Here is a 26,888-nt window from a genome sequence, read left to right as displayed (position 1 = left end):
CCTAGCTCCATCCATGTTGTTGCAAATGGCAAGATTGGCAAGATTTTATTCTTTTTTATGAACGAGTAATAATCTGTGAGATATGGATATATATATATATATATATATATATATATATCCATATCTCACATCTTCATTATCCATTCATCTGTCTGAGCCTTTTTTTCTCAGCTATAATATGAGTATAATAATTCTTATCTCATATAGTTGTTGTGTGAACAACTTGAGATAATACCTGGGAATGTACTCTGTAGAAAATAAAAATTTTTGTCACAATGTGAGAGGAAAAGGAATCAAATGAACACTAAGGAAACACTTACCACTGTGCTAGTTGATAACTTTTTTTTTTTGTTACTTCCAGCAAGACCAAGGTCTGGATATCCCATATTCCTGTGAAAGAGTGCATGCCTTCACACCGAGTCACATTTTCTGAATCTCTTACCTATTGCCTTAGGAGCTTTGCAGTAGTTGACAACATACTAGCAGGAAGGTAAACATGTATGGAAGAAATGCTTCCTAGGTTATTTCTTCATGTAAACTAACTTATCTTCATGGAGGAGCCAGGGTAATGAAAGGTAAGTTTGGGATGAACAGTAATTTTATAATGAAAACCAAAAGGACCATTGTAATGAGGCATTGTGGTAGAGTAGGAAAAGCACTAGATAAGAAAGGTGACCAGAGTTCCAATACTGGTTTTACTACCATTAATTGCATAACCTAAGGCAAATCCCTTTCCTCTCTTGGTCTCAAGCATCCTCTCTATACAGTGATGTGAGGTGGACTATATTATCTCCAATATCTACTCCACCATTGATATTCTGTAATACCAATTTTAATTATAGTTAAAATATTCAAATTGTATAGACTTTATGAAGCTATTTTACGTGCCAAATGGAAAAATTTGAAAAAAAATATTTCTGTATTGTATACAACAATCACTCATTTGTATTAATTTGTCAATAAATTACATTAAAAAAGAATTTTTTAAGTACAATTAAAGCAGTACTTTATATTTTCAAAGTATCTTAAGGTTTAATATTTCATTTGACTCTCAAAATAATGGCATTTTATCATTTATCAGTGCATAATAAATTAAGAAACTGAGGCTCAGGTCAGAAGGGAGAGGCATGATATGTTCAAAGTACTGAGTGGGAAAAATCTACAGCCAAGAATACTTTGTCCAGCAAGGCAATCCTTCAAAATAGAGAGAGTTTCCAAGAAAAACAAAAACTAAAGGAGTACATGACCACTAAACCAAACCTACAAGAAATATTAAAGGGGATTTGTTGAGTATGAAAAACACTAGAAAGGAGCAGAAATAATCCAGAAACAATGATAAAACAAACAATAAAATGGCACTAAATTCATCTGTCAGTAATTACTCTGAGTGCAAATGAAGTAAATGCTCCAATAAAAAGATGTAGGGTATCAGAATGGATAAAAAAATCTATCTATATACTACCTAAAAGAGACTAATTTTAGATCTAAAGACACCTGTAGATTGAGAGTGAGTGGATGAAGAAACATTTACCATGCAAATGGACATCAAAAGAAAGTTGGAGTAGCAAAACTTACAACAGGCAAACTAGTGTTCAAAACAGACTATAACAAGAGATGAAGAAAGAACTATATATAATAATAAAGGGGTCCATCCAAGAAGAAAATATAACAATTATAAATATTTATGCCACCAACTTGGAACAACCCAAATATATAAAATAATTAATAACAAACATAAGGAACTCATTGATAATAATACAATAATAGTAGGGGACTTATCATCCCATTAATATCAATGGACAGATCATATAAGCAGAAAATAAACAATGAAACAATGGCTTTGAGTGACACACTGGAATAAATGGGCTTAAAAGATGTGCTCAGAACAATTCATCTTAAAGCAACAGAATATACATTATTTTTAAGTGCACATGCATCAGTCTCCTGAATAGATCACATACTAGGTCACAAATCAGGCTTAGCAAGTGCAAAAAGATTGAGATCATACCATGCATATTTTCTGACCACAATGCTGTGAAATGTGAAGTCAAACACAAGAAAATAGTTGAAAAACCACAAATACATGGATATTAAATAGCATCCAACTAAAAAAATAAATGAGTCAACCAGGAAATTAAAGAAATAAAAAGTAAATGGAAACTAATGAAAATGAAAACATGATGGTCTAAAATTTCTGGGATGCAGCAAAGGCTGTCATAAGAGGGAAGTATGTAGAAAAACAGTCCCACCTCAAGAAGGAAGAAAAATCTCAAGTAAAAAATATAAACTTACACATTAAAAGAACAACAAATGAAGGCTAAAGCCAACAGAAGGAAGCAAATAATAAAGTTTACAACATAAATAAATTATATAGAAGTAAAAATAAAAAAATAAAAACATGTCGATGAAACTAGGAGCTGGTTCCTTGAAAAACTTAATAAAATTGATAAACTCATAGCCAGACTTATCAAAAAGAAGAGAGAAAGGACCCAAAATAAAGAAATCACAAATGAGGGAGGAAAGATTACAACCAACACCACAGAAATACAATTATAAAAGAATATTATGAAAGACTATATGCCAAAAAATTGGGAAACCTAAGAAATATATCAATTCCCAGAAAATGTAAACCACCAAAACTTAAACAGAAAGAAAGAGAAGACTTGAACATACCCATAACCAGCAAAAAATTGAAACACTAATGAAAAAAAATCCTAACAAACAAAAGTCCAGGGCCACATGACTTCACAGGGGAATTCTACAAAACATTTAAAGACGAGTTAATACCTTTTCTCCTCAAGCTGTTCCAAAAAATAGAAATGAAAAAAAAAATGTCCAAACTCCTCTGAGGCCACCATTACCTTTATTCCAAAACCAAATACCAGATTAATAAGAGAATGTCAGGCTAATATCCCTGACGAACATGGACGAAAATATTTTAAAAATTAAAAGTATGGAAAAATTGATTTCTACAGTACATTAAAAGAATTGCTCACCACGATCATGTAGAATTTATTCCAGGGTTGCAAGTGTGGTTCAATACTCATAAATCAACCAACATGATACACCACATTAATAAAGGAAAGGATAAGAACAATGTGATCCTCTCAATAGATGCAGGAAAAGCATTTGACAAAGTAAAGTACAGCATCCATTCATGATTAAAAACAAATCAACATAGTAAGGATAGAGAAAACATACCTCAACATCATAAAGGCCATATACAAAATGCCCACAGTTAATATCACCTCAGTGGTGAAAAACTGAGATTTTCCTCTAGGGTCAAGAACAGGGGAGTCCACTTTCACCACTGTGAGACCAAGGAGGTAAAAGATCTGTTTTCTGAAAACTATAAATCCCTTATGAAAGAAATTGAATATGAGACAAAAAAAAAATGAAAAACTTTCCATGCTCATGGACTGGAAGAACAAATATTGTTAAAATGTCAATATTACCCAAAGCAATCTATACATTTAATGCAATCCATATCAAAATACCAACAGCATTTTTCACAAAGCTAGAACAAGCAATCCTAAAATTTGTGTGGAACAAGAAAAGACCCCGAATAGTCAAAGCAATCTTGAAAATGAAAAACAAAGGTAGAGGCATCGCAATTCCAGACTTCAAGTTATACTACAAAGCTTTAGTGACAAAGACTGTATGGTGCTGACATAAAAACAGATAGATCAAAGGAACAGAATAGAAATTGGATCACCTTAGTGGCTCAGTCAGTTAAACATCTGACTCTTGATTTCTGCTCTAGTTATGATCTCACGGTTCATGAGTTTGAGCCCTGCATTGGGCTCTGCCCTGACAGTCAGAGCCTGGTTAGGATTCTCTCTCTCTTTTCTATCTGAACCTCCCCTGCTCACGCGCTGTCTCTTGCCCTCTCTCAAAATAAACAAATAAACATTTAGAAAGAAGAGAAAAACCAAAAATAGACTCACAACTATACAGTCAACTAATCTTTGACAAAATAGGAAGAATGAAAGTGTATCACTTTCTAACAGCATACACAAAAATAAATTCAAAGTGGATTAAAGATCATGGAGCACCTGGCTGGCTCAGTCAGTGAAGCATGTGACTCTTGGTCTTGGGGTCATGAGTATGATCCCTACATTGGGTGTAGAGATTACTTAAAAATAAAATCTTTATGTATTTTTAAATTTTTAAAAATGTTTTATTTATTTTTGAGAGAGAGCCAGGGTGTGAGCAGGGGAAAGGAAGAGACAGAAGGAGACACAGAATCTGAAGCAAGCTATAGGCTCTGAGTTGTCAGCACACAGTCCAATGTAGGACTCAAGCCCATGAACCATGAGATCATGGCCTGAGCTGAAGTCAGTCGCTTAACTGATTAAGGCACCCAGGCACCCCCCCCCAAATAAAATATCTTTAAAAAATGAATGAAAGACCTAAATGTGAGACAGGAAACCATCAGAGTCAGAGAAGAAAATACAGGCAATAACCTGTTTGACATAAGCCATAACAATATCTTACTAGACTTGTCTCCTGAGGGAAGAGAAACAAAAGCACAAATGAACTATTGGGACTTCATCAAGATAAAAAGATCATGCACAGTGAAGGAAACAATCAACAAAACTAAAAGGGAACTGAAAGAATGGAAAAAGATACTTGCAAATGACATATGAAGGGTCAGTATCCAGAATCTACAAAGAAACTATCAATCTGTACACCTGAAAAACAAATAATCTAGTTTAAAAAATGAGTAGAAGACATGAATAGACATTTTTTTTTCAAAGAAGACGTATAGATGAGTAACAGACACATGAAAAGATGTTCAACATTATCCATCATCAAAGAAATACAAATCAAATTTACAATGAGATACCACCTCACACCTGTCAGAATGTCTAAAAATAACAACACAGGAAACAACAGATGTCAGTGAGGATGCAGACAAAGGGGAATCCTGTTACACTGTTAGGAATGCAGAGTGTTGCAGCAACTCTGGAAAACAGTATGGCCATTTCTCAAAAACTTAAAAAAATAAAACTACACTAGGATCTAGTAACTGCTCTGCAAGATGTTTACCTAAAGGATACAAAATAATTATTTGAATTGACACATGCACCTTGATGTTTATAACAGCATTACAAGTAGCCAAATTATGGAAAGAGCCTGAATGTCCATTGACAGATGAACTGATGAATAGATAAAGAAGACGTGGTGTGTGTGTGTGTGTGTGTGTGTGTATAAAACAGCCATCAAACGGAATAAAATCTTGCCATTGCAACAATGCAGATAGAGCTAGAGAGTATTATGCTAATGTTAGTCAGAGAAAGACAAATACCACAAACTTTCACTCATATGTGAAAATTAAGAAAGAAATCAGATGAACATGGGGGAAAAAGTGAGAAGCAAACCATAATGTAGATTCTAAACTATAGAGAACACACTGAAGTTTGCTGTAGGTAATGTGGGTAAAGGGGTTGGCTAAATGGTTAATGGGGATTAAAGATGGCATTTGTTGTGGTGAACACTGGGTATTGTATGTAAGTGATGAATCAATAAATCTTACACATGAAACTAATATTACACTGTATGTGTACTAACTGGAATTTAAATAGAGACTTTTGAAAAAGAAAGAAAAAGAAACTGAGGCTCAACATTTTATAATAAATTAAGAATTTCAAAATAATTTTTTAATTGAGAGCTCAAAAATTAGTACAAAGTCACATAGCTATTACATGATAGAACCAGAAATCCAACTTTGCACTGTGTGTCTCTAAGTCCAATGTTTTTCTCACTATACCAAACTGCCTAGTTTATTTTATCTAGTCTTAGAGTAAGTGTAACACATATCAAAAATAGATCTAATAAAAATAATTAGTGAGAGTGGAGGATGGCCACAGAGTAAGAGGACCCTAGGCTTGCCTATCCCACTAACAGAATTATATAACTATCAAATCATCCTAAATGACCCAGAAATAGACCTGAAGACTGAAAGAACAAACCCCACAAGCAAAGGGAGACAAGAAAACACATCAGAGAAGTGAAGAGACAAGTTTTAGGGTAGAAATGCATTGTGAGTGCTGTGGAGGGGAGGTGACTGTGGTCCCAGAGAAGGGTGACAGAGAGGAGCACATAGAGGAACGCACAAGGAGAATGTTTCCCCAAAACCATTGGCTTGGAAAATTAGAGGAGCTGAATTTCATGAGCTCTTGCAACCAGCAAGGCTTAAAGCATGGAGTCTTAAAGGTCAGCTGTTAGGATAAGGTCCTGGTTTGGATAGAGCCCAGAGGCTGTTCCTGGAGAGAAGGCAGGCAAACAGCCCAGGATCAGACAGCATGGAAACAGTGATCTGAAAAATGCCTGATTTTTCACTCTTCTTGGAGCACATCCTTGAAAATCAGTGTTCATGGAGATGACTATTGGGGAAAAAAAGAGCTGACCTGTTCCACTGCCCTCGACTGCACCGTAGAACTGACACAGAGCCACCTGTGGGAAGAAGTAAAGACCAACACTGGGTGCCTAACTTGCATGTACCAGGCCCGGCCCCTTCTTCAGAAGACCAGGACAAACCCTGCCCACACCACATCTCTTGACCAGAGAGTTCTGCAGGGCCTCAGTTCTGCTGGAGGTGGTGTACATCTCATTTCAAAGCAGACAAGATAACACCTAGTTAAAATTCACCATATTCAGGTCAATTGCCAAATGCTACCCACAGCAACCAAAGTGAGCCTCTGCAGATGACTGACCTAAAGGACAGAGCAGCCAAAACACAGCAGAAGAGCACATGGAGCACATACCAGAACACTCCCTGAAGCGCCAGACCATGGGCACTACATGACCCATGACCTCTTCTTCATAAAGCCATTACTTGCAGAAGCAAGAGATATAACTGGCTTTTCTAACACAAAGAATAAGGCAGAGACTTAGACAAAATTATAGAGGAATTCATCCTAAACAAAATAACAAGATAAGGCCATGGCTAGAGATCTAAGTGAAACAGATATAAGCAACATGCCTGATGGAAAATTTAAAGCAATAATCATAAGTATACTCACTGGGCTTGAGAACAAAACAGAAGAAATCAGTGAGACCCTTACCACAGAGATACAAGTGTTAAAAATAATCAAAAAGAAAGAGTGCAATAAATGACATTGGAAACATGCTTGATCCAATGAACAGCAGGCTAGAAGAAACACAAGAATGAATTAATGACTTAGAAGACAAAGTAGAGGAAAGTATGAAGATGAACAAAAGAGAATGGGAAGAATTATGGAATACAAGAATAGACTTAAGTAATTCATTGACTCCATCAAATGTAATTACATTAATATTATAGGAGTCTTAGAAGAAGAGAGAAAAAGAGGAAGAAAGTTTATTTGAAAAGAGAATAAAAGAAAACACCCTTAATCTGGGGAAGGAAACAGACATCCAGACTGAGGAGGCACAGAGAACTCCCATCAAAATCAACAGAGGCAGGCCAACACCAAGATATAGTGTAATTACTTTGGCAAGAAATAGTGATAGAGAAAAATTCTCAAAAGCAGAAAGACAAAAGAAGTCCTTAACTTACAAGGGAAAATGCAAGAGGCTAGCTACAGATTTCACCAAAGGAATTTAGGAAGCCAGAAGGGAGTGGCATGATATATTCAAAGAGCTGAATGGGAAAAATCTGCAGCCACGATCACAATACAAGGAGAGATAAAGAGTTTCCCAGAAATTTAAATCTAAAGTAGTTTGTGACCATTAAACCAGCCCTCCAGGGAATATTAAAAGGGACTTGTTGAGTGCAAAGGAGAGACCTAAAGTGACAAAGACAAGAAAGGATAAGAAAATCTCTAGAAACAATGACAAAACAAGTAATAAAGTGGCAATAAATACATTTCTATCAATACTTACTTTGGATGTAAATGGACTAAAATTCCCAGTCAAAAGACATAGGGTGTCAGAATGGATAAAAAAGAAGACTGATCTATATGTTGCCTACCAGAGACTCATTTTTGACTTAAAGACACCTGCAGATTGAAAGTGAGAAGATGGGGAAACATTTATCACGCACATGGATGTCAAAAGGAAGCTAAAGTGGCAACACTTCTATCGGACAAACTAGACTTTAAAACAAAGAGTCTAACAAGAAACAAAGAACAGCACTATATAATCATAAAAAGGACAATCCGACAAGAAAATCTAACAATTTTAAATATGTATGCACCCAACATGAAGGCACCCAAATATATAAAACAATTAAAAACACCTCAAGGAACTAGTCAATAATAATACAATAATGGTAGAAGACTTTAACACCTCACCTACATCAATGGACAGATCACTAAACAGAAAGCCAACAAGAAAACAATGTCTTTAAATGACACACTGGGCCAGATGAATTTAACAAATATATTCAGAAAATTCCATTCTAAAACAGCAGAATACACATTATTTTCAATTGTGTATAGAATATTCTCCAGAATAAATCACATGTTAAATCACCAAATAGGCCTCAACCAATTCAAAAAGTTTGAAGTTATACCATGGAAACTTTCTAACCATAATACTATGAAAACAGAAGTCAACCGTAAGAACAAATTTTGAAAAATCACAAATACATGACGGGTAAACAACATGTTACTAAACAATAAATGTATAAACCAGGAGATAATAGAAAAATTAAAATACTGGAGACAAATGAATAGTAAAAGATGATGGTCCAAAACCTTTGGGATGTAGCAAAATCAGTCATAAGAGAGTATATAGCAATACAGCCTGCCTCAAGAAGCAAGAAAAATCTCAAATACAAAAGCTAACCTTACACATAAAGGAGCTTAAAAAAGAACAAACAAAACTTAAAGCCAGCAGAAGGAAGCAAATAATGAAGGTTAGAACAGAAATAACAGAAATAAATTATATAGAAACAAACAAACAAAAAGAATAAAGTATATCAAATGAACCAGGTCTTTGAAAAAAATTAATAAAAGTGATAAAACTCTATCCATACTTATCAAACAAACAAGAGGAAGGACCCAAATAAATAAAATCACAAGTGAGAGAGGAGAAATAAAAAAACACCACAGGAAAACAAAAAGTTCTGAGAATATTATGAAAAACTATGTGCCAACAAATTTGACAACCTAGAAGAAATTGATAAATTCCGAGAAACATATAAACCACCAAAACTGAAACAGGAAGAAATAGTAAACTAGAGCAGACCAGTAACAAGCAAATAAATTGAATCATTAATCACAAAACTCCCAACAAACAAAAGTACAGGGCCAGATGGCATTACACACGAATTCTACAAAACATTAAAAAAGAGTTAATACCTATTCTTCTCAAACTTTTCCAAAAAATAAAAAAAAAAAGGAAAGAAAATTCCCATATTCATTCTATGAGGCCATTATTACCCTAATACAAAAACTAGATAAAGAAGCCACTAACAAAGAGAAATGCAGGCCAATATCCCTGATGAACACTGGTGCAAAAGTTCTCAATAAAATAACTAGCAAAACAAAACCAACAATATATTTAAAAAAAAAAAAAACCATTCATCATGACCCCCTTAGATTTCTTCTTGGGTTGCAAGCGTGGTCCAATATTCATAATTCAAGCCACATAATACACAAAATTAATAAAATAATGTATAAGAAGCACATTAGGGGCGCCTGGGTGGCGCAGTCGGTTAAGTGTCCGACTTCAGCCAGGTCACGATCTCGCGGTCCGTGAGTTCGAGCCCCGCGTCAGGCTCTGGGCTGATGGCTCAGAGCCTGGAGCCTGTTTCCGATTCTGTGTCTCCCTCTCTCTCTGACCCTCCCCCATTCATGCTCTGTCTCTCTCTGTCCCAAAAAAAAAAAAAAAAAAAAAAAAAGTTGAAAAAAAAAAAAAAAAAAGAAGCACATTATCCTTTCAATAAATGGAGAAAAAAATGACAAAATACAACATCCATTCAGAATCATAACCCTCAATGAGGTAGTTTTAGAGGAAACATACCTCAGCACATTAAAGGCCATCTATGGAAAACTCATAACTAATATCATACTCAGTGGAGAAAACTCAAGATTTTCCTGTAATGTCAGGAACAAGACAGAAATGTCCACTCTCACCATTGTTATTAAGCATAAAACTGGAAGTCCTAGCCACAGAAATCAGGCCACAAGAAAAAATAAACTATATCTTAATCAGCAAGGAAGAAGTCAAATTTTCATGCAGATATTACACTATATATATAGTGTAATATATATATATTTAATTTATTTTTTTATATTTATATATATATAAATATATATATTATAATATTATATATTTAAATATATATATATATATATATATATTTAACTTGGGAGTACACCAAAGAACTATTAAAAATGATACAAGAATTCACTAAAGTTGTAGGATATAAAAATCAATATATAGAAGTCTGTTGCTTTTCTGTATACCAACAATGAAGCAACAGAAAGAAAAATAAAAAAAAATAAATCCCATTTACACCATTGCACTAAAAACCATAAGATACCTAGGAATGAGCCTATCCAAAGAGGTGAAAGACGTGTACTTGGAAAAATATAAAATAGTAATGAAATAAATTCAAGAGAATGAAAATAAATGGAAAGACATTCCAAGCTCTTGTATTGGAAGAACAAATAGTAAATGTCTATACTGCTCAAAACAATCTACACAATCAATGCAATCCCTACCAAAATACCACCGGCATTTTTTTTCACAGAGCTAGAATAAACAATTTAAAAATTTGTATGGATCAACAAACACCCTGAATAGTCAAAGCAACCTTGAAAAAGCAAAGCAAAACTGGAGGAATCACAATTCCAGGCTTCAAGTTATATTACAAATTGTCATAGTCAAAATAGTGTAGTACTGGCATAAAAGTAGCACATGGAACAATAGAACAGAATATGAATCTCATAAATGAACTCACAACCATATGGTCGATTAATCTTCTACGAAACAGGAACAAGTATTCCATGAGAAAAAGATAGTCTCTTCAAAAAATGGTGCTTGGAAAATTGGACAACATGCAAAAGAATTGAAACGATATTTTTTTCCTACACCATACACAAATATAAATTCAAAATATATGAAAGACCTAAATGTGAGACCTTGAATGATAGAAATCCTAGGGTAGAACACAGGCAGGAAACTCTGACCCAGCTGTAGCAATTTTTACTAGATACATTGTCTAAGGCCAGGGAAACAAAAGCATAAATAATCTATCGGGACTTCATGAAAATAAAAAGCTTCTGCACAGTGAAGGAAACAGTTAACAAAAGTAAAAGGCAGCCTATGAAATGGGAAAAGATATTTGCAAATGTCAAATCTGATAAAGGATTAGTATCCAAAATATATAAACAACATATAAAACCAACAACCCCCAAAATGAATAATCCAATTAAAAAATGGGCAAAAGATTTGAAGAGACATATTTCCAAAGAAGACATACAGATTGATAACACACATTAAAAGTTGCTCAACATTACTCATCATCAGGAAAATACAATATCAAAACAATGAAATATCACCTTGCACTTTTCTGAATGGCTAAAATCAACAACACAAGAAACAACAGGTGCTGGGGAGGGTGTCAGAAATGGCAATGCTCTTGCCCTATTCATGGAAATGCAAAGTGGTGAAGCCACTATGGAAAACAGTATTTAGTTTTCTCAAAAAGTTAAAAATAGAACTACCTTACAATCCAGTAATTTCACTAGTAGGTATTTACCCAGTGAATACAAAAATACTAATTTAAAGGGATACATGCACTCCAATGTTTATAACAGCTCTATCTATAATAGCTATAATATGGTATGGTAACTGCCCAACTGATGAATGTATAAAGAAGATGTGACATGTGTGTGTGTGTGTGTGTGTGTGTGTGTGTGTGTGTTCACACAATGGAATATTACTCAGCAATAAATAAGAGTGGGATATTGCCATTTGCAGTGACATGGATGGAGCTAAAGAGTATTATGATGTGGGAAATAAGTCATAGAAAGACAAATACCATATGGTTTCACTTATATGTGGAATCTAAAAAAACCAAAGTAACAAAGTAGAATAAAAGAGAAAGAGAGGCAAACTAAGAGGCAGACTCCTAACTATTGAGAACAAAGTGATGATTATCAGGAGGGTGGTAAGTGAGGGAATGGGTTAAATATGTAATGGGGATTAAGGAGTGCATCTGTTGTGATGAGCACCAGGTGTTGTGTGGAAGTGTTGAATCACTAATTTGTATATATGAAACTAATACTACACTGCATGTTACCTAAGTGTAATTTAAACAAAAACTTTAACAAAGTCTTTACATTTGAGACTGACACTGCTAACCATGTTCAAGCAATGCACAAATAGTATATAAATGCTTCTTTCATAGTCCTATGGATTTGAAAGTTTAAGAAAATAGTGTTTGTAACAGACTTCAAGATCATTGGAAGAAAAAGACTATTTAAGTATAATATTTAGACCTATCACCTTTACAGATACAACAGAAAAGCAAGAAATAAAGGACGGTATATAAGAAATCTATTTGTCTAGGGATGATGTATCACATTTACTGTGTTAGTATGGACTTTTGAGGCAATTTCTGTACTCCCTCCTTTTTCTTATGTTTCTTCCACTACCTCCCCAATAAATATAATTGCAGCTACTATATGGCAAGCTCAGGATTCACTTATTTTTTCGATTTTGATTGTAAAATCTATTTATTTGTTTTTTAAAACTTTCTTCAGCATTCCTTTTCATTATTTTTTGTTTAAATTTTAGTGAGTTAACATACAGTGCAATATTCATTTTGGGAGTAGAATTCAGTGATTCATCACAACACCCAGTGCTCATCACAACCAGTGCCCTTTAAAAAATGTATTTTCATTTTATTTTTTTTGAGAGAGACAGAGAGTACAGCAGGGGAGGGGAAGAGAGAAGAGAGAATCCCAAGCAGGCTCTGCGCTGTCAGCACAGAGCCTGAAGCAGGGTTTGAACCCACGAACCTCAAGATCATGACCTGAACTGAGATCAAGAGTCAGACGCTTAACCGACAGAGCCACCCAGGTGCCCCACCAGTGTTCTTTTAAATACACCAAACCCATCTAGGCCATTTCCCACCCAACTCCTTCCTTCAACCTTCAGTTTAATCTCTACCAATAAGAGTCTCTTGTGAGACTCCCTTCTCTTTTTTCCCCTTTCCCATGTGTTCATCTGTTTTGTTTAATAAATTCCACATATGAGTGAAATCATATGGTATTTTTCTTTCTCTGACATATTTTGCTTAGCATAATACATTCTAGCTCCATCAATGTTGTTGCAAATGGTAAGATTCCATTCTTTTTGATGGCCGAGTAATATTCTATTGTATATATATACCACATTTTCTTTAGCCGTTCATCAGTTGATGGGCATTTGGGCTATCTCCATAGTTTTGTTATTGTTGGTAATACTGCTATAAACATTGGGTGCATGTACCCCTTCAAGTCAGTATTTTTGTATCCTTTGGGTAAATATCTAATAGTGCGATTTTGGGGCGCCTGGGTGGCTCAGTCGGTTAAGCGTCCGACTTCAGCTCAGGTCACGATCTCGCGGTCTGTGAGTTCGAGCCCCGCGTCGGGCTCTGGGCTGATGGCTCAGAGCCTGGAGCCTGCTTCCCATTCTGTGTCTCCCTCTCTCTCTCTGCCCCGCCCCGTTCATGCTCTCTCTCTGTCTCAAAAATAAATAAATGTTAAAAAAAGAAAAATTTTAATAGTGCGATTTCTGAATTATAGGGTAGTTCTATTTTCTGTTTTTTTTTTTTTTTAAGGAACCTCCATACTTTGCTCCAGAGTAGCTAAACCAGGTTGGATTCCTCCAGCAATGCAAGAGGGTTACCCTTTCTCTGCATCCTCACCAACATCTTTTGTTTCTTCTGTTGTTAATTTTGGCCATTCTGACTAGTGTGAGGTAGTGTCTTATTGTGATTTTGATTTATATTCCCCTGATGCTGAGTGATGCTGAGGATATTTTCATGTATCTGTTGTCCATCTGGATGTCTTCTTTAAAAAAATGTTTATTCACATATTCTGCCCATTTCCTAACTGGTTTATTTGCTTTTTGAGTGTTGAGTTTCATAAACTTTTTTTAAATCGATTTTTGGGTACTAAACCTTTATCAGATATATTGTTTGCAAATATCTTCTCCCATCTTGTAGGCTTTTGGTTTTGTTGATTGCTTCCATCTCTGTGCAGAAACTTTTTATCTTAATGATGAAGTCCCAATACTTCATGTTTGCTTTTGTTTCCCTTAACTTTGGTAGCGTGTCTAGTAAGAAATTGCTGTGACCAAGGTCAAAGAGGTTGCTGCCTATTTTCTTCTGTAGGATTTTGATGGTTTCCTGTCTCTCATATAGGTCTTTCATCCATTTTGAATTTATTTTTGTGTATGGTGTAAGAAAGTGGTACAGTTTCATTCTTCTATATGTTGCAGTCCAGTTTTCCCAACACCCTTTGCTGAAGACATTCTTTGCCATTGGATATTATTTTCTGCTTTATTGAATATGAATTGACTATATAGTTGTGGTTCCATTTCTGGACTTTCTATTCTGATCCATTGATCCATGTGTCTGTTTTTGTGCCAGCACCATAATGTCTTGATGCTTACAGCTTGAAATTCACAATCGTGATGCCTCCAGTTTTGTTTTTATCAGGATTGCTTTGGCTATTCAGGGACTTTTTGGGTTCTATAAAAATTTTAGGACTCTTTGTTCTAGAACTGCAGTGAATGCTGGTGGTATTTTGATAGGGATTGAGTTAAATGTGTAGCATGATTTGGGTAGTATAGACATTTTAACAATATTTGTTCTTCCAATCAATGAGCATGGAATGCTTTTCCATTTCTTTGTGTCCTCTTCAATATCTTTCATAAGTCTTCTATACTTTTTAGAGAACAAATATTTTACCTCTTAATTTTGGTTTATTCCTAGTTATGTTATTGTTTTTTGGTGCAAATATAAATGAGATCAACTCCTTGATTTCTTTTTCTGATGCTTCATTATTGGTGTATTGAAATGCAACAGATTTCTGCACATTGATTTTATATCCTGTGACTTTGGTGAATTCATGTATTAGTTCTCGCAGTTTTGGTGGAGTCTTCTGGGTTTTCCACATACAGCAACATGCCATCTGCAAATAGTGAAATTCTGACTTCCTCCTTTGCCAAATTGTATGCCCTTTATTTCTTTTTGTTGTCCGATTGTTGCAGCTAAGTATTCCAGTACTATGTTAAATAGTAATTGTAAGAGTGGGCATCATTTTCTTGTTCCTGATGGTAGGCAAAGGGTCTCAGTTTTTCCTTTATGAAGGTGATATAGGCTGTGGGGTTTTCATATATCACTTTTATGATGTTGATATATGTTCCCTCTATCCCTGCTTGTTGAGAGTGTTTATCAAGAAAGATGCTGTATTTTGTCAAATGCTTTTCCTGCATCTATTGAAATTATTATCTGGTTCTTATCCTTTATTTTATTAATGTGGTGTATCACGTTGGTTGGCTTGTGAGTATTGAACCATCCCTGCAGCTCAGGAATACTCACTTCATCGTGGTGAAAAATTCTTTTAATGTACTGTTGAATTCGATTTGCTAATATCTTGTTGAGATTTTTTTGCGTCCATGTTAATCAATGGTATTGGCCTGTAATTTTCCTTTATAGTGGGGTCTTTGGTTTGGGGACCAAGGTAATGCTGGATTCATAGAATGAGTTTGGAAGTTTACCTTCCATTTATATTTTTTGAAACAATTTGAAAAGAAAAGGTATTAAGTCTTCTTTAAACGTTGGGTAGAATTCCTCTGGGAAGCCTTCTGGCACAGTACTCTTGTTTATCTGGAGATTTTTAATTACTTTTTAAATTTCTTTTCTTATTACACTTTCTTTTCAAATTTTCTATTTCTTCTTGTTTGAATTTTGGTAGTGTATGCATATCTAGGAATGTGGCCATTTCTTTCAGATTGTCCAATTGGTTGGAATATAATTTTTCATAGTATTCTCTTATAATTGTATTTCTGTGTTTGGTTGTGATCTCTCGTCTTTCATTCATGATTTTATCTATTTGGGTCCTTTCTATTTGCTTTTACTAAGTCTGCTGGCTAGGGGGTTCATCAATTTTGGTAATTCTTTCAAAGAACCAGCTCTTGGTTTTGTTGATTTGTTCTATTGTTTTTGTTTGTTTATTTGTTTGTTTGTTTGTTTCTATGTCTTCTATATCTGCTCTAATCTTTATTAGTTCCCTTCTTCTGCTCGCTTTAGGCTTTACTTTCTGTTCCTTTTCTAGTTTCTTTACATGTAAGGTTAGATTGTGTATTTGGACCTTTCTTGCTTTTTGGGATAGGTCTGAATTTCAATATAATTTCTTCCTAGGGCTGCTTTTGCTGTATCCCAAAGGGTTTGGACAGTCATATTTTAATTTTCATTAGTTTCCATGTATTTTTTTTAAATTATTCTCTAATTTCCTGGTTAACCCATTCATTCTTTAGTAGGATGTTCTATAACCGCCACGTACTTGAGGGCTTTCCAATTTTTTTCTTGTGGTTTACTTCAAGTTTCACAGCATTATAATCCAAAAATATGCAGTGTATGATCTTGATGTTTTTGTACTTTTTGAATGCTAATTTGTGACCCAGTATGTGATCTATCCTGGAGAATGCTCCATGTGCACTGCAGAAGAATGTGTATTCTGCTGTTTTAGGATAGAATGTTCTGAATTTATCTGTTAAGTCCATCTGGTCCAGTGCGTTAAAAGCCATTTTTTCCCTTATTGATTTACTGCTCAGATTATCTGTCCATTGTTGTAAGTGAAGTATTAAAGTCTCCTACAATAATGAGCTTCGCTATGTTTGTTATTTATTTATATATTTGAGTGTTCAAGTTGTTATAATTGCTAGATCTTAATCTATAGACCCCTTAATTATGATATGCCATTCTTAATCCCTTGTTATAGTCTGGTTTTAAAGTCTGGTTTGCTCAATATTAGTATGGTTACTCTGGCTTTTTTTTTTTTTTTGATGTCCATAACAAGAGAGATGGTTCTACATACCCTCACTTTCAATCTGCAGGTGTTGTTAGGTTTAAAATGTTAGGTCTAAATTGTTGTTAGGTCTCTTATAGACAGAATATACATGTTTTTTTAATCCATTCTGATACACTATGTCATTGATTGGAGCATTTATTCCATTTATATATGAAGTGATTATTGAAAGATATGAATTTAGTGCCATTGTGTTATCTGTAGACATTGTGTTTGTGGTGATGTTCTCTGGTCCTTTTTACTCTGTGTTACTTTTGGTATTTTTTGTTTTGTTTTGTTTTTTTTGGTTTGTTTTTGTTTTTGTTTTGTTTTCTGCACTCAAAATTCTTCTGTAACATTACTTGCAAAGCTGGTTTAGGGGTCACAAACTCCTTTAATTTTTATTTGTGTGGAAAACTCTTTATCTCTCCTTCTAATCTAAATAATAGCTTTGCTGGATAAAGGATTCTTGCCTGCATATTTTTTCCCTTTCGGCACGTTGAACATATCCTACCACTCTTTTTTGGCTTGCTAAGTTTTGTGGACAGACCTAATATGAATCTGATTTGTTCTCCCTTATAGGTTAAAGAATTCTGTCCTTGCTGGTTTCATGATTATTTCCCTGTATGTGTATTTTGAGAATTTGACTATGATATGTCTTGGTGATGGCCAGTTTTTGTTGAATTTAATGGGAGTTCTCTGTGCTTCTTGGATTTTGATGTCTATGTTTTCTCCCCAGATTAAGGAAGTTTTCAGCTATAATTTGCTCACATAAACCTTTTGCCCCTTTTCTCTGTCTTCATCTTCTAAGATTCCTATGATCTTAATGTAATTCTTTAAGTCACTGAGTTCTCTAAGTCTTGTACCATGCTCTTTGGCCTTTGTATCCCTCATATTCTCAGCATCATTATTATCCATAATTTTATCTTCTATATCACTGATTCACTATTCTGATTTATCCATCCTCTCTGTCATGGCATCTATTCGAGACTGCATCTCTGCTATAACATTTTTAATTTTGCCCCGATGAAATTTTAGTTTTAGAAATGTTAGAAACTAAAAGAAAGAGAAACACAAACAACAAACAGAAATAAAGAAAAAAACAAAGAACAAAAAACAAACAAAGAAAACCAGAAATCCAGATTCTGGGTGTGTTTTGGTTTGCTTGTTAAAAGAATCTAGGTCGCCCTTCCGTGATCCCTCACACAGGCATTTTATCATCTCACATCATCACAGGAGGGAGAGAGAGGGAAGATGGCGGCATAGGAAGGCGCTGGGCTCACCGTGCGTCCTGCTGATCACTTAGAGTCCACCTACACCTGCCTAAATAACCCAGAAAACCACCAGAGGATTAGCAGAACGGAGTCTCTGGAGCCAAGTGCAGACAAGAGGCCCACGGAAGAGGGTAGGAAGGGCAGCGAGGCTGTGCACGCTCCACAGACTGGCGGGAGGGAGCCGGGGCAGAGGGGCGGCTCACCGGCCAAGCAGAGCTCCCCGAGTCTGGCTGGCAAAAGCGGAGGGGCCTGACTGACTGTGTTCCAACAGCAAGCGCGACTTAGCGTCAGGGAGGTCATAAGTTAACAGCTCTGCCCAGAAAGTGGGAAGGCTGGAGGACAAAGGGAGGGAGAGCTGCTGAGCCCCCGGACAACAGAGCTCAGTTTGGTGGGGAACAAAGGCGCTCACCAGCGCCATCTCCCCCGCCCATCCCCCAGCCAAAATCCCAAAGGGAACCAGTTCCTGCCAGGGAACTTGCTCGCTCTGCGCAAACACCCAACTCTGTGCTTCTGCGGAGCCAAACCTCCGGCAGCGGATCTGACTCCCTCCCGCTGCCACAGGGCCCCTCCTGAAGTGGATCACCTAAGGAGAAACGAGCTAAGCCTGCCCCTCCTGCCCCCGTGCACCTTGCCTACCCAAACCAGCCAATACACCAGATCCCCAGCACCACAAGTCTGGCAGTGTACAAGCAGCCCAGGTGGGCCACGCCACCCCACAGTGAATCCCGCCCCTAGGAGAGGGGAAGAGAAGGCACACACCAGTCTGACTGTGTTCCCAGCGGTGGACTGGCAGCAGACATCACGTCGGACTGCGGCCACGCCCACCAACTCCAGGTATACACCACAGCACAGGGGAAGTGCCCTGCAGGTCCTCACCACTCCAGGGACTATCCAAAATGACCAAACGGAAGAATTCCCCTCAGAAGAATCTCCAGGAAATAACAACAGCTAATGAACTGATCAAAAAGGATTTAAATAATATAACAGAAAGTGAATTTAGAATAATAGTCATAAAATTAATCGCTGGGCTTAAAAACAGTATAAAGGACAGCAGAGAATCTCTTCCTACAGAGATCAAGGGATTAAGGAACAGTCACGAGGAGCTGAAAAGCGCTTTAAATGAAATGCAAAACAAAATGGAAACGACGACAGCTCAGATTGAAGAGGCAGAAGAGAGAATAGGTGAACTAGAAGATAAAGTTATGGAAAAGAGGAAGCTGAGAGAAAGAGAGATAAAAAAATCCAGGAGTATGAGGGGAAAATTAGAGAACAAAGTGATACACTAAAAAGAAATAATATACGCATACTTGCTATCCCAGAGGAGGAAGAGAGAGGGAAAGTTGCTGAAGGGGTACTTGAAGAAATAATAGGTGAGAACTTCCCTGAACTGGAGAAGGAAAAAGGCATTGAAATCCAAGAGGCACAGAGAACTCCCTTCAGACGTAACTTGAATCGATCTTCTGCACGACATATCATAGTGAAACTGGCAAAATACAAGGATAAAGAGAAAATTCTGAAAGCACCAAGGGATAAACGTGCCCTCACATATAAAGGGAGACCTATAAGACTCATGACGGATCTCTCTACTCAAACTTGGCAGGCCAGAAAGGATTGGCACGATATCTTCAGTGTGCTAAACAGAAAAAAATATGCAGCCGAGAATCCTTTATCCAGCAAGTCTGTCATTTAGAATAGAAGGAGAGATAAAGGTCTTCCCAAAGAAACAAAAACTGAAGGAATTTGTCACCACGAAACCAGCCCTACAAGAGATCCTAAGGGGGATCCTATGAGACAAAGTACCAGAGACATCACTACAAGCATAAAACATACAGACATCACAATGACTCTAAACCCATATCTTTCTATAATAACACTGAATGTAAATGGATTAAATGTGCCAACCAAAAGACATAGGGTATGAGAATGGATAAAAAAAACAAGACCCATCTATTTGCTGTCTACAAGAGACTCATTTTAGACCTGAGGACACCTTCAGATTGAGAGTGAGGGGATGGAGAACTATTTATCATGGTACTGGAAGCCAAAAGAAAGCTGGAGTAGCCATACTTATATCAGACAAACTAGACTTTAAATTAAAGGCTGTAACAAGAGATGAAGAAGGGCATTATATAATAATTACAGGGTCTATCCATCAGGAAGAGCTAAAATTATAAATGTCTATGTGCCGAATACCAGAGCCCCCAAATATATAAAACAATTACTCACAAACATAAGCAATCTTATTGATAAGAATGTGTTAATTGCAGGGGACTTTAACACCCCACTTACAGAAATGGATAGATCATCTAGACACACGGTCAATAAAGAAACAAGGGCCCTGAATGATACATTGGGTCAGATGGACTTGACAGATATATTTAGAACTCTGCATCCCAAAGCAACAGAATATACTTTCTTCTCAAATGCACATGGACCATTCTCCAAGATAGATCATATACTGGGTCACAAAACAGCCCTTCATAAGTTTACAAGAATTGAAATTATACCATGCATGCTTTCAGACCACAATGCTATGAAGCTTGAAATCAACCACAGGAAAAAGTCTGGAAAACCTCCAAAAGCATGGAAGTTAAAGAACACCCTACTAACGAATGAGTGGGTTAACCAGGCAATTAGAGAAGAAATTAAAAAATATATGGAAACAAACGAAAATGAAAAGACAACAATCCAAACGCTTTGGGATGCAGCGAAGGCAGACCTGAGAGGAAAATACATGGCAATCCAGGCCTATCTCAAGAAACAAGAAAAATCCCAAATACAAAATCTAACAGCACACCTAAAGGAAATAGAAGCAGAACAGCAAAGGCATCCTAAACCCAGCAGAAGAAGAGAAATAATAAAGATCAGAGCAGAAATAAACAATATAGAATCTAAAAAAACGGTAGAGCAGATCAACGAAACCAAGAGTTGGTTTTTTGAAAAAATAAACAAAATTGACAAGCCTTTAGCCAGGCTTCTCAAAAAGAAAAGGGAGATGACCCAAACAGATAAAATCATGAATGAAAATGGAATGATTACAACCAATCCCTCAGAGATACAAACAATTATCAGGGAATACTATGAAAAATTATATGCCAACAAATTGGACAACCTGGAAGAAATGGACAAATTCCTAAACACCCACACTCTTCCAAAACTCAATCAGGAGGAAATAGAAAGCTTGAACAGACCCATAACCAGCGAAGAAATTGAATCGGTTATCAAAAATCTCCCAACAAATAAGAGTCCAGGACCAGATGGCTTCCCAGGGGAGTTCTACCAGACGTTTCAAGCAGAGATAATACCTATGCTTCTCAAGCTATTCCAAGAAATAGAAAGGGAAGAAAACCTTCCAGACTCATTCTATGAAGCCAGTATTACTTTGATTCCTAAACCAGACAGAGACCCAGTAAAAAAAGAGAACTACAGGCCAATATCCCTGATGAATATGGATGCAAAAATTCTCAATAAGATACTAGCAAATCGAATTCAACGGCATATAAAAAGAATTATTCACCATGATCAAGTGGGATTGATTCCTGGGATGCAGGGCTGGTTCAACATTCGCAAATCAATCAACGTGATACATCACATTAACAAAAAAAAAAAAAAAAAAGAGAAGAACCATATGATCCTGTCAATCGATGCAGAAAAGACCTTTGACAAAATCCAGCACCCTTTCTTAATAAAAACCCTTGAGAAAGTCGGGATAGAAGGAACATACTTAAAGATCATAAAAGCCATTTATGAAAAGCCCACAGCTAACATCATCCTCAACGGGGAAAAACTGAGAGCTTTTTGCCTGAGATCAGGAACACGACAGGGATGCCCACTCTCATCGCTGTTGTTTAACATAGTGCTGGAAGTTCTAGCATCAGCAATCAGACAACAAAAGGAAATCAAAGGCATCAAAATTGGCAAAGATGAAGTCAAGCTGTCGCTTTTTGCAGATGACATGATATTATACATGGAAAATCCGTTATACTCCACCAAAAGTCTGCTAGAACTGATACATGAATTCAGCAAAGTGGCAGGATACAAAATCAATGTACAGAAATCAGTTGCATTCTTATACACTAACAATGAAGCAACAGAAAGACAAATAAAGAAACTGATTCCATTCACAATTGCACCAAGAAGCACAAAATACCTAGGAATAAATCGAACCAAAGATGTAAAAGATCTGTATGCTGAAAACTATAGAAAGCTTATGAAGGAAATTGAAGAAGATATAAAGAAATGGAAAGACATTCCCTGCTCATGGATTGGAAGAATAAATATTGTCAAAATGTCAATACTACCCAAAGCTATCTACACATTCAATGCAATCCCAATCAAAATTGCACCAGCATTCTTCTCGAAACTAGAACAAGGAATCCTAAAATTCATATGGAACCACAAAAGGCCCCGAATAGCCAAAGTAATTTTGAAGAAGACCAAAGCAGGAGGCATCACAATCCCAGACTTTAGCCTCTACTACAAAGCTGTCATCATCAAGACAGCATGGTATTGGCATAAAAACAGACACATAGACCAATGGAATAGAATAGAAACCCCAGAACTAGACCCACCAACGTATGGCCAACTCATCTTTGACAAAGCAGGAAAGAACATCCAATGGAAAAAAGACAGTCTCTTTAACAAATGGTGCTGGGAGAACTGGACAGCAACATGCAGAAGGTTGAAACTAGACCACTTTCTCACACCATTCACAAAAATAAACTCAAAGTGGATAAAGGACCTGAATGTGAGACAGGAATCCATCAAAACCCTAGGGCCAAAAGCGGGAAAAGACCTCTCTGACCTCAGCCGTAGCAATCTCTTACTCGACACATCCCCAAAGGCAAGGGAATTAAAAGCAAAAGTGAATTACTGGGACCTTATGAAGATAAAAAAGCTTCTGCACAGCAAAGGAAACAACCGACAAAACTAAAAGGCAACCAACAGAATGGGAAAAGATATTTGCAAATGACATATCGGGCAAAGGGATAGTATCCAAAATCTATAAAGAGCTCACCAAACTCCACACCCGAAAAAAAAAAATAACCCAGTGAAGAAATGGGAAGAAAACATGAATAGACACTTCTCTAAAGAAGATATCCAGATGGCCAACAGGCACATGAAAAGATGCTCAACGTCGCTCCTCATCAGGGAAATACAAATGAAAACCACACTCAGATATCACCTCACGCCAGTCAGAGTGGCCAAAATGAACAAATCAGGAGACTATAGATGCTGGAGAGGATGTGGAGAAACGGGAACCCTCTTGCACTGTTGGTGGGAATGCAAATTGGTGCAGCCGCTCTGGAAAGCAGTGTGGAGGTTCCTCAGAAAATTAAAAATAGACCTACCCTATGACCCAGCAATAGCACTGCTAGGAATTTACCCAAGGGATACAGGAGTACTGATGCATAGGGGCACTTGTACCCCAATGTTTATAGCAGCACTCTCAACAATAGCGAAATTATGGAAAGAGCCTAAATGTCCATCAGCTGATGAATGGATAAAGAAATTGTGGTTTATATACACAATGGAATACTACGTGGCAATGAGAAAGAATGAAATATGGCCTTTTGTAGCAACGTGGATGGAACTGGAGAGTGTGATGCTAAGTGAAATAAGCCATACAGAGAAAGACATATACCATATGGTTTCACTCTTATGTGGATCCTGAAAAACTTAAGAGAAACCCATGGGGGAGGGGAAGGAAAAAAAAAAAAGAGGTTAGAGTGGGAGAGAACCAAAGCATAAGAGACTGTTAAAAACTGAGAACAAACTGAGGGTTGATGGGGAGTGGGAGGGAGGGGAGGGTGAGTGATGGGTATTGAGGAGGGCACCTTTTGGGATGAGCACTGGGTGTTGTATGGAAACCAATTTGACAATAAATTTCATATATTAAAAAAAAAAAAAAAAAAAAAGAATCTAGGTCCAGGGCGCCTGGGTGGCTCAGTCGGTTAAGCATCCGACTTCGGCTCAGGTCATGATCTCACGGTCTGTGAGTTCGAGCCCCGCGTCAGCTCTGTGCTGACAGGTCAGAGCCTGGAGCCTGTTTCAGATTCTGTGTCTCCCTCTCTCTCTGCCCCTCCCCTGTTCACGCTCTGTCTCTCTCTGTCTCAAAAATAAATAAACGTTAAAAAAAATTTCAAAAAAATAAAAGAATCTAGGTCCAAAAATAAAATAAAATAGAATAAATACAAACAAACAATAAACAATAAAAGAAAGAACAAAAGAATATGTATATATAAAAATAAAAATAATAATGCTAAAAAGTAAAAAAAAAAGAAATTGAAAAATAAAATAAATGAAAAAATAATAATGAAGAGTAAAAGTAAAACGGAAGTTAGATCCTATTTCCCCTAGAGCTGAAGCTTTGCAACACTATGCTCCATAGACTTGTTGCAAGGGAATTGTTTGTGCTGGTTTTGGAAGGAAGAAGGTTCTGCTGTGATGATTCTCAGACTCACTTGTTTAGGTGCAAATGTGCCTCCAGGGTTCAGGGGGGACGGGGCTTGGTTTAATTAGCTCTGGCTTCCACCAGTTGGTACTGTTTTGCTCCTTGAAGGTTTTTCAGCTCTGAAGGGTGGAATGAATATGGCCCTCCCCTGTTCTATAAGCTCCTGAGCTGAATGTTTGCACATCCTCCCACACACACACTCTTCAGGGAATTCTCAGAGAAGAGAATTAATCACTCCTATTGTGTCTCTGATTTCCCTCAGAGCCCCATATTCACCAGCTTGTGTCCAGGCTTTTTATCTCAGGCGCATGACTGAGTTTCAAAACTCCAAATTTTAGGGATTCCAGGGGTGCAGATCTACACTGCTCCTCTGGGATCTGGGAGAGGGACTCAACAGGCTTTTGCTGGCCCATTTATGTTGGGGGAGGGGAGAGTGACATGACTGTCCAGCTATTCAGAGTTTATGTCAAAACAGCAAAAAAAACAGCCCCCCTGCTTGCAGCCCTCAGCCAGAAAGAATCCCCTCTCATGCCTGGAAACAGCATAGCACATGGCACAACCAGTCTTTCTTCTTACCCAATGGATTGTCGAACCATGCTGTCACTCTTGGGATTCTATCCCGCTTCACCACTTGAGCACTTTTAAGCCAGGCAATTCCCCCATGGTAGCTGGCTGCTAAAAGTTCATATTCTGTGCTCCCCTGCTTATACTACTTTGCAGTAGCCCAAGTAAGGAAGCTTCTTCACCCCAGCTGGACCCAGAGCAGTACCTCCCCACTTAAACTCACAGCACCTCCTACCTTCCAATTTTCTACATGTAGTCTTGCAGGTTTTGTTCACTCAAACCTCTAGTTGGTTTCTTTGATGTTCATAACAATTTGATAACTATCTAGCAGTGTTCAAGGGATGAAGCAAGCCTAGGGTCTCCCTAATCCTCTACCATCTTAACTCACTCTATATTTCTTTATACAACACATTGGACAAGACAGACAAGAAAAAATAACACTTTAGTAGTAAAATGCATATAACATACCTTAAGTACAATAGGAATTCAGATAAAAGTGTTGTGAATTCAATTTTTAATCTTAATCAGTCCGTGTTTTCCTCATGAAAGATGGTACCTAAGGTAAGTCTTGCAGATTGTCTAGTTACAGAAAAAAAAAGAATGTCTTGTCTCTGAATCTGCTTCTTCATTGGTAAAAAAAGGGATGATGTTGTCCCCTTCTCTCCTATATCATTGCTATGGTTGAATAAGGTGGCATATGTGAAAATATTTGGTAAATTAAAAAGAATTAAGGACTGGCTGGGCTTTCAAAAGAATCAATATGCCTTTAGCTAGAAATATACTACACCCATCCTTAAGAGGAAAGGAAAAAAAACATAAAAAGAAATAGCTAGCTCAAAGCCCATATTCCTATTTTATGGATGTAAAATGTCCAGGTTGTTACAAGAGTACCACGGTTTTCAGCCATGATCAGACGGTGTGTTTTTTGGTATAGGTTGTTTAACATTGTTGCGCCAGCCAAGAGGAGGAAATGCCAGACTCACAGAAGGCTTTTCATTTAGAAGAAAGCAACACTAATGATCCATATTAATGTTATATCCTCCTGAATTTGTGTTATATCACAGAGAGCCTTATCAGCTCAGTAATTCCAGTTAATCTATAAAGATAATGTAATTGTTTTTAATTTTGTAAGGTGCACATCAGTTGTCTATTTTGGTGTCAGTTTTTCAATAAATTTTGGCATGGACAAAAAAAGCACTAAACAATGTAAACTGTTACTAATACTTGCTAAAGTATGAAAGTGTGAGTGCATGTGATTGATGTGTGTACATACAGCTGACAGTGAGGGTATTGTTTTAAGGATGGACAACTCCCCTACTACTAACTCAGAGAGTTACAAAATTTCAGGGCAAAGAGGGACCTCAAAGGTCATGTGATCTAACCCCATCTGGTGCTTGTTAAAAAGGAGGCTGGAGGAGAAAATGGTCTGGTATCTACTAAGGAAACTGATCTGTGTCTCTACATAGTCATTAATCGCCCAAATTCTGTTATTTTAGAAAATAGTACCACAGATTTTTTTTATTAATCTTATAAATTGACTTGAATTAATATTTTCTTTTACTTTTAATGTTTTAAATGTTGACTGAAGTAAAGCAT

At 36.8% G+C, this 26,888-nt stretch overlaps 1 protein-coding gene and 1 pseudogene across 1 annotated transcript in view; both read left to right on the top strand.

The window, feature by feature from the left end:
* ZC3H12B (zinc finger CCCH-type containing 12B) overlaps positions 1-26,888 on the top strand; it is a 449,943-nt gene that overhangs the window by 284,240 nt on the left and 138,815 nt on the right. The window lies entirely within an intron of this gene.
* LOC109260573 (40S ribosomal protein S27-like) lies at positions 26,053-26,309 on the top strand (annotated as a pseudogene).

This window comes from Panthera pardus, unplaced genomic scaffold, assembly GCF_024362965.1.
Source record: "Panthera pardus isolate Hobbes unplaced genomic scaffold, ASM2436296v1 HiC_scaffold_27, whole genome shotgun sequence".
Taxonomy (NCBI): Eukaryota; Metazoa; Chordata; class Mammalia; order Carnivora; family Felidae; genus Panthera; species Panthera pardus.
The sequence above is the reverse complement of the archived record's forward strand: the minus strand, read 5'-3'. Positions and strand labels throughout refer to the sequence as shown.